This window comes from Podarcis gaigeae, assembly GCF_964106915.1.
Source record: "Podarcis gaigeae genome assembly, chromosome: 11".
Lineage (NCBI taxonomy): Eukaryota > Metazoa > Chordata > Lepidosauria > Squamata > Lacertidae > Podarcis > Podarcis gaigeae.
Genome location: NC_139687.1, coordinates 35741758 through 35751559, shown reverse-complemented (window position 1 = coordinate 35751559; position 9802 = coordinate 35741758).

The following is a 9802-nucleotide window of genomic DNA, read 5'->3' as shown; positions in this document are numbered from 1 at the left end:
AGAGTTGCTTTTTAATCCCATGATGACTTTAATATTGATGCTTTGGAACGTCTTTAAGAGCATAAATGAAATGGCTAAGACTTTAGTAAGGCAAACCTGACAATCTAACCCTCTTCTTTCTTATGCGGTATTTAAGGTTTTGTGGCTTGGGAAGACCTTTGAAAATGCAGTTGCCACTGAAGGTTCAGAAACAAGACAGTTTATTGTTAGGAGAGGAAGTGCTCAGTTAAATCATTGTTCTTTTGTGCCATAGACTTATATGCTCCTAACCTTCCAACATCCTCTACCTGACTTTCACTTCAGACTTCCCAGATTCAAAACAGTGCCCCTGAAAACAGCAACTTTCACCACTATTTCAAACTGTATAAAATAGAGTAAGACAGGCTTCTTAAACTATGTTTCATGGAGCTGATAACTCCTAATTTTCATAACTGGATTTTGCTCCTGTGCAAAGCTAACTTGTAAAGATTTGGAGTTAATTCTTTCATCTTGAGAGATGAAGGCTTGGCTCAAACTTTCAAAATCTGAGTTCAATACAAAGGAGTAGGGAATGGGAAGTCTAATTTCCATTAGTTCTTTCCTTCAATGACAGCCTCTATACCAGGGGTCACCAATCTAAGGCCCATGGGCCAGAAGCAGCCCACGGAGGTTGTTTGACCGGTCCACGAGCCGCCCCCGTACCAAGGTGCCCGATTGTGTGCTGTGCTAAACCGGCGCAGCGCGGCGCAGGGACTCGCTTATGTGGTACCGGAAATCACATCTGCGCAGATGCAGACACTCCAAAAATCACAGGTGGCACACAATCCAGCCCACAGAGGAATCTCTGCGGGACCGATCCAGCCCAGACAAGATAAACTTGCTGCAAGATGAACCCAGGCAAGATAAACCCTGCTCTACACCATTCCTGAAGGTCCCCATCCGTCAGAAACTGTTTTTTTTTTTTTTTTTGGTGGAGCGATGCTGCGGTGCTGTGGAAAGAAGGGGATGAATGAGCTCTATTCTGGGAGAGGAACCATACTTGTGATGGCTAGAATTCAATCCCGTTATGGATAATATTGTTGCAGATACATACCGTATTTTTCGCTCCATAAGACGCACCAGACCATAAGGCGCACCTAGTTTTTGGAGGAGGAAAACAAGAAAAAAAATTCTGAATCCCTGAAGCCAGAACAGCAAGAGGGATCTGGCTTCTGGGATAGCCGCACCAAGCCTCTTCAGGGCAGTGGGATGAAGGCTCCCTCTGCCCGGAAGGGGCTAAGGCAGAAGCCAGGACAGCAAGCAGGATCGCTGCACAGCGATCCCTCTTGCGGTCCTGGCTTATGGGATAGCCTCACGCAGCCTCTCCCAGGCAGCAGAGTGAAGGCTCCCCCTGCCCGAAGAGGCTGCGCGTGGCTAAGGCAGAAGCCAGGAGAGGGCTTCGCTGAAGGGGCACTGCACAGAGAGCGAGAGCTGCGCAGCGCCGCTTCTGTCAAGCAGGAGGAAAAACAGAAGGAGCCCCTTCTGTTCCTACTCCCACTTCGCAGGAGAGGCGCTGTGCAGAGAGGGAGAGCTGCGCAGCACCCCTTCAGCGAAGCAGGAGGAGGAACAGAAGGGCTCCGTTCCTCCTCCCACTTCGCTGAAGGGGCTCTGCGCAGCTCTCCCTCTCTCTTCGCAGTGCCATTCACTCCATAAGACACACTAACATTTCCCCTTACTTTTTAGGAGGAAAAAAGTGCACCTTATGTAGCGAAAAATACAGTAATTTTCAAGCACTTAGAGATTAGAGGTTCCTCTGGGGCTGGTTTCCTTGGAGTGATGGTCCCTAGAGACCCTGGTCCATTTATGATACATGGTTTTATTTACACATACAGTATGTGCAATATTTGATAACTAACATTATCAGTGCCATTTAATATTTGACAGTTGACAAGCAGCAGCATCACAGAAACAAGTGGATTCAGAATCCTGCTTGTCATCAGTCAGACATGTTTTGTGAATTTATTAAAACGTATAGATATTTAAAGTGTCCAAGAAGTCCTTCACTTTCTCTGAAGTCAAAAGCCATACATCTATACCAACCCTCCTTGTTTCCCTCCTTTCCTCTCTCTCTCTTTATAGAGCTTCATAGTTAAGCATTTAAATTGCTGTTCATTCTATCATTTTAATAAACACTATTTTTGGGGGGAAAAGCTCTGATTTGTCTCCACTGCTCCCCCGTATACTTTTTGTGAGGGCACTTCTCTACCCAGACAAAATGATTTGAATGTTACTTATGCTTAGCTCCTCTGTGTTTTGACCATCTATGCAGTAGCAGTCAAAGATATTCATCAGTATCTGACAGCATCTAACAGCAGAAATGCAGCAGCCATCAGTATTTGACAACTCAGTATGCTAGAATGTGGTATGCTCCATATGTCATTCATTGATTACTGAGCTGGATTTTGAAGTATGACATGAAATTTCAGTTTCAACATTTCAATTCTGAGATGAAGATTTGACATTTAAAAAAAACCAAAACCCAAGCATGTTCCATGTATTTTGTAAAATTTTGTGACACTCAAACACTGGCTATGTGCATCCCATTCTACATTCTTGATCTATCTGCTTGCCTTTAGTTTCATAATCTTCTCTATTTCCCAGTCTAAGCTTCTTTCTCTTCTGAACAGATTCCCCAGCTGTAACCTTGGCTTGGCTAACCTCTGGCTTTGGTCCACTGCCCCTTTCATTAATGGCTTCTGTCCATTCACTCCCACCAAAATACGTACTATGTGACATACCTAGGGTCCTACTCACTGCAGCAGGTAAGAGAGGATAGGGGGAGAAATTTTGGCTGCTGGGTTTCCTGTTTTTTGAGAGGGTTTAAAGGTTGAGCAATGCTTTCTGATCAGCAGCCTGACCCTTTTACCCTTTTGTGGCCTTTGCATACTTTCTTTCTGAGCCAATAGTGCTCACTGACCACTACTCCCTCTGATTACTTTCTACCTTCTGTGATCATGGAGCTTCTCTGAATCAGAGTTCCTAGCCCAACATAACAGGAAACCCTTGGAACAGTTTTATTAGAGATGACACAAAACAAGCAAAGTTTTGCCAAGTTCCTGAGCTCAGCTTGAAGTGCTGGGATGTTTGTGGCAGAGTTCTATTGTTTGGCCTTGCGCTAATTAAATTTAAAAAAATAAAAGATTAAAAGATTCTTAGTGTGAGTCGCTTGTCACTCAGTAACTGAAATTCTTAGTGCTACTGCTGCACCTAGGGAACCTGGCATCGCATATATTAATAACTTTCTATGAATAATCTCTCACTTCCATGGTTTTTAATAGCAACATTTCACACATTCAGCTGTGTGAATCACTGGGTGTTGGGCAATCAGGTGATGAAATCTTGAGCGGTGTATACAAAAGTCAGCAAAGGAAGCTCTCACTACTAAATATTGTATAAAAAAACAAAAACAAAATGAAGATCTCTCAGCAGCTCATATGTTTGGCATGTCCCTGCGTCTCCCACACACAATGTATAGCTTTCCATGAATAAACACTTGATTCCTGCATTGCAGGAGTTTGGATTAGATTACCCTTGGGGTCCCTTCTACCTCTACCATTCTCTGATTCTATGATTCTGTGACTTGATTCATTCTTTTTAATGCATGCTTCCTCAAGTGATACACACTTTGTATATAATGAAACAGCTAATGGGATGTTTATTTTGGGAAACAGAAAGTTTGTCTTGCTTCAATAATGTATGTGAATGAATTGTCTTTGGACATCAGCCTTGGGAAAGCCAGCCTGTCACATCGCCGTGTCACTATGAGGTTCTTTCTGTGCTCTTTAATAACACCCACCCCCTATTTTCCTCTTGTGCTGAGTGCATCCAAAGTGGTGTTATTCATTCCATTTTGGACTCTACCACTGCAGTGCTTCATGTGGACATTGTTCTCCATTTTGTGAATGGCCCTACTGCAAGATTTTCTCGTCCTGATTTGACATGACAACACTAATTCACTCTCAACAGCACCTTTTATGATTTAGCCAAGATAATTCTCAAGCAGGACTTTAGGAGATCGACCCTTGTTTCCCAAAGATGAACTAGACCAGGCAAAAACCTGTTTAATGCTGTTTTATGTTACATTCACTGGCTTGCTCCTAGGTAGGCCTGCCCAGGACTGTAGGCTAAGGCTACAATCCTATGCAAAGGAGTACGGTAAATCCCATCAGCTACAGTGGGACTTCCTTTTGAGCAAATTTGCATAGGATTGCAGTAAGGTTCTTAAGATTCCACAAGCCATTCCCTCTATTTTTTTTGCATTTGTTGTAACAGGCAGGGCTATGTTACATGTTATATGTGAGAACCCTCAATTAGGTAAATATTTGATTTCTTTTTTCATATATATGTTTAAAGGACTTACAACCAATTAATCATCCTTGGCTATGTTTGATATGGGAACCAAGGGAAAACCAATACCATACTGAAAATAGGTAAATATATAATGAATATATCAGGCTGCGTACACATCGTTGTACCTTTTACTCTGGCTCACTGGAATTTGAATCATTGTGTGCACAACTTTACACACAATGCAGAGATATCCTGCTGTTTCATAAGAAATACTGCTGTTCTGTGTATTTTGCCTCAAACCAGCTTCAGGAAAACCTAAACCACATTCACCCTGCAGTTAATCTGAGGTGTGTACATTCTGAGACATTCATTGTGCATACGCAGATGACTGCATCATGAACATGAGTTCTGTAAATTGTGAGGGGTGGAGAAACAAGCAGGTAATCTGCAGACATATCTGTCCCCTCCCTGGTGTGTACAACAGTGTGTATAGAGATTGCAGCCTTTGACCTCTCTCCCTGCCACCTTTGGGCCCTGTTTGTGTTAAAAGAAGGAAGTGTCGCACTCAATGGTGCAGCAGAAGGAGAACAAGGGGGAGAATTTCCCCTGGCCTTCATGCCCTCCCATGTCTGTTTAGCCCCTCAAGGCCTTTACACTGCTGGTGTTGCATAAAATGCTTGCAAATATGGAGAGAGAGAGAAGGTTAGAGGATCACTGCTCTCAAAGCATTTGATAGGCTGAAATTAGAGAAGGCACAACAGATACATTTATTTGGAGAAAGTATAATAAACATCCATTAGGCTTCTGCTTTTAATGTGTATGAAAATCCGGCAAAAGCTTATTAAAATGTTGCCTGAGGCATTTTCAGGGCACCTTCAGTCTGGAAGGATTATTACGCACTGCCAAACTAGGGTAATAATTTCTCTCGGATTGTCAGGCCACGTAGGAGAAACATAAGCTGTGCACAGAAGAGTTGTAAATGACAAGGCTGGCCTGGAATTGCCCTTTCAAACCAAAGGCAACTTACAAGTTACATGATGCATGAAACGCGTGGTTGCCTTTAATACGTGCCTGGTCTTTTTTTAGCAGAATATTTTGTGAGGGGTTTAATAAGGATTGGGGCTATGGCATATGGGCATGGGAAGGGCAGACACTCTAATCCTTTCTCCATGTTGTAGTCCTCATGAAAATCCTGCTCCCCTTCAAAACTGCTACTTGGTGCTGGAGGGAAGCAAATAGCAGCTTTGAAATGGGGGGGGGGGGTCCATTATGGCTGCAGTAGGGTGGTGAGTTTGAAAGGGTTAATGACACTCCTTGCATTCTCAGCTTTGTGTGTGCTATAAAACTTAGGACAGATGGGTGGATGAACTGCACACACTGATTAGTTTGCATATCTTTGCATTTTGTGTTGTTAGCTTTCCTTTTTTAAAGCCAATCTTTGTTAAGAGCTACAGAGGGAAAATTTCAAAATGATTTACAGTAAGCCTGCAAGTTATGTTGAGGGCTTAAAGGTAAAGGGACCCCTGACCGTTAAGTCCAGTCGCGGACGACTCTGGGGTTGTGGTGCTCATCTTGCTTTACTGGCTGAGGGAGCTGGCGTTTGTCTGCAGACAACTTCCGGGTCATGTGACCAGCATGACTAAGCTGCTTCTGGCAAAACCAGAGCAGCACATGGAAATGCCGTTTACCTTCCCACTGGAGCGGTACCTATTTATCTACTTGCACTTTGACGTGCTTTCAGACTGCTAGGTTGGCAGGAGCTGGGACTGAGCAATGGGAGCTCACCCCATTGTGGGGATTCGAACCGCTGACCTTCCAATCGGCAAACCCTAGTCCCAACTGTTGAGGGCTTACTGTATATTAACATACAAATGCATAGACAGTTCCTTCAAAATTATGTCAGGATTAGATAAAGCAAGGGCACTGCAGAAGAATATCACACTCAGAGAGAAAATATGTATTGTAGCAGGATGAGACTTTCCAGCTCTAATCTGCTGTTTGTGTTTGTGTGTGTGCATCTAGTAATAATGGGCTGCATGTCCCCCCGTCCCCCCCCCCCATGCATTAAACTGTGTACAATTCATGCTTTCATGAGCAAATGGGCAGACTGGAAACACTTGAATGGTTGCATTGTCCATTGATCATTACACATTTTTTAAAAGTGAAAGAGAAGTGGCAAGCTTCAAGACAAATGCCAGCCTCCAGAAAACAATTTAATTCGATGATTCTGCTAATGGCTCTGGAGTTTGGCACACAAATGCTCCAAACAGAATCCCTCACTCCTTTGTGGAAAACTGCATTAGAAATTCAAAACTAGTTGAATTCAAAACTCTAGAGATATTTTTTGTTATGCACATAATTAGTTCAGTGTGTCTAAACAGGTCCTGTAATTGTGTTCACAGATCCCATGTAACTTTTGTTTTCATTCTGAACTTTTCTTTTACGAACACTAAGGCTATGTTCACATACATTAGTGGCTTAAAACTCAGCGAAGTCGCTCACTACCGCTCGCAGTGTTTCAAGCTGCATTTGAATATTCCTGTCCACACCAGAGAGGGGGCAGTGATGTCTTAACCCCATTCATATTACCATTTGGTTTCTCTTTGCCTGCAACCCCTTCCTAAAACTCCTATTCACAAAGCTGTCCACTGTGCATGTGCATATGGGGCAGCTGTCTCAAATGTACACACTTCAGCTTACCTGCGACGTGAATGTGGCTCACGTTTTCAAACTGGATGTAAGCTGGTTTAATCAAAAGGTATCAAACAGAAGTATTTCTCTGAGAAACTACAGCACAAATATGGATCACAGCTGATGTCATTTGTACACAGCTTTAAACCCCAGCAGTGGGACCACACTATAATGTGTAGCTACATATTTGCTAACTTACTTTTAAAAGGTATTGATCTTTCCTTAGTCTTGATCTTTTCCTCAAACATGCTATGTACAGTCTGGATTAACAGACTGTAAAGCCTCCATACATTTACCTAATTACTTAAGAGTACTCACTTATTTGTTCCAGGATAACCCTGTTAGTCTGTAGCAAGAAATCCAAAAGAAGGAGAGGCCCAAGGCACCTTAAAAGACCTGAGTGCAATCCTATGTGTTTTTTTGGTCCAAACTAAGTCCCATTGTAGTGGGACGTGGGTGGCGCTGTGAGTTAAACCACAGAGCCTAGGACTTGCTGATCAGAAGGTCAGTGGTTCGAATCCCCATGACGGGGTGAGCTCCCGTTGCTTGGTCCCTGCTCCTGCCAACCTAGCAGTTCAAAAGCACGTCAAATTTCAAGTAGATAAATAGGTACTGCTCCGGCGGGAAGGTAAACGGCGTTTTTGTGCGCTGCTCTGGTTCGCCAGAAGCGGCTTAGTCATGCTGGCCACATGACCCGGAAGCTGTACGCCGGCTCCCTCGGCCAATAAAGCAAGATGAGTGCCACAACCCCAGAGTCAGTCACGACTGGACCTAATGGTCAGGGGTCCCTTTACCTTTACCTTTAAGTCCCATTGTAGCTGGTGGGATTAAGGCGATTTTTTTGAACTACTGTGGTACCTCAGGTTAAGAACTTAATTCATTCCGAAGGTCTGTTCTTAACCTGAAACTGTTATTAACCTGAAGCACCACTTTAGCTAATGGGGCCTCCCGCTACCACCACACTGCCTGAGCAAGATTTCTCTTCTCATCCTGAAGCAAAATTCTTAACCCGAGGTACTATTTCTGGGTTAGCAGAGTCTGTAACCTGAAGTGTCTGTAACCCGAGGTACCACTGTAATCTCCAGGAAAGGACCTGCAGGCAACAGCTAATTGGAACGGGAGTGGGGCAAGAGATTAAAAGTGTTATTCCTTGCTATTCAGTGCCATTGTGGTTTCTTTGATCCTAAATAGTCACAATATAATAACTACATTTGTGGAAAGCTCTACCTAACCAACAATGTGTAGAAAAGTAACATGAATTTATGTGGGTTTTAATGTCTTAAACTAGATGGGAGCTGGTTCATGCTACCACCACTTTGGGTAAAGTATAAAATTATGCTATACCAACCGGCAATTAATTAGCAAAGAAACTGAAGTAACGAACAGTATCTACCGCTTTTCATCATATTTTGCAGGTGATACTGCTTTGAAAAGAAGGCCAGAATTTCTTCAAATCAAATCAAGCATATATAGCAAAGTTTAGGAGGCTGTGCATTGGAATGCGGGTTCTTAGGTGATTTGGCTTTCAGGTTCCTAAACTTTAGGGGCTTAGAGCTACCCCCCTAGTTCAGGGGCTTAGGGTTCACAGTCCCTACTTTTCTCCCTGACACCCTCAAACCCTGAACAAAATCCACATTGTCCTGCTCTTCCCCCTACTGCTCAATGACCCTCTATTCCTCAGAGATGCACAAAAATGGGAATGCAGCTGTGGTTAGAAAAATTACCCAAAATCCGCTTTAGCGTGAACATCTAAAATGTCACACAATAGTGAGCAAGCTCTTGAGAAGTTCTGGAGGACATGTTCTCTGACTCTATTTCATTGCTCTGAGGAAAGCTCACTCTGTACTGTGGGTCCTAATGGGTACAAATGAAGGCATAAGGACTCCATCCACTGGCTGAGGCTGATGGGAGTTGTAGTCTCAAATATCTGGAAAGCAGCAGTTTGTGGGGAGCAGAATCTGCAGCTTTTCTTCCTAATGTGGATACATCTGTTGACACAGGCCTGCAGGTTTACATAAGGAAAGCAGGCTGCTTCACCTAATTGTCTAACTTCAGAGCAGGCCTGTGTTTTGTTTTTCAAGAGAAGTGGTTTGAAGAGTGTGGCTTTTCATATTATGTTTTAAAGAGGTTTGCTCCCTTTGTGTTCTTCTTTGGAACAGGTGGGAGAAGTTGCCTTGCTGGGTAAAAGATAATAAATAATCTGTTTGTTCATTTCTTTCTGGAATTTCTTTAAAAGACTGTGGGAATTGCTCACTCGTGCTCAAAAGAGCCGCCAGTGTGCAGCCTTCAAAGAAGAAGAAGAGTTTGGATTTGATATCCCGCTTTATCACTACTCGAAGGAGTCTCAAAGCGGCTAACATTCTCCTTTCCCTTCCTCCCCCACAACAAACACTCTGTGAGGTGAGTGGGGCTGAGAGACTTCAGAGAAGTGTGACTAGCCCAAGGTCACCCAGCAACTGCATGTGGAGGAGCAGGGAATCGAACCCAGTTCACCAGATTACGAGTCTACCGCTCTTAACCACTACACCACACTGGAAGGGAGTGGAAGTGTAGGTGCTCCTCTCAATGAACTGAACTTTTGAAAGGGGGGGGGGTACGGAATCTCACCCAGCCAGAGAGCGTACATTCCCTTGTGGACCAGCCTTCCAAGAGCCACATCATGCCAGAGGCAAAAGTGGGAGTAGCAAAGGATATGACTTTTACTGTCCAACAGGCTACATTCCAGCCAGGCAAAAGCTTGAGATTTCTACGTTCTGCATTAGCAAGACTCATTATTACAGTTAATAACACATCTAGCCAGGCA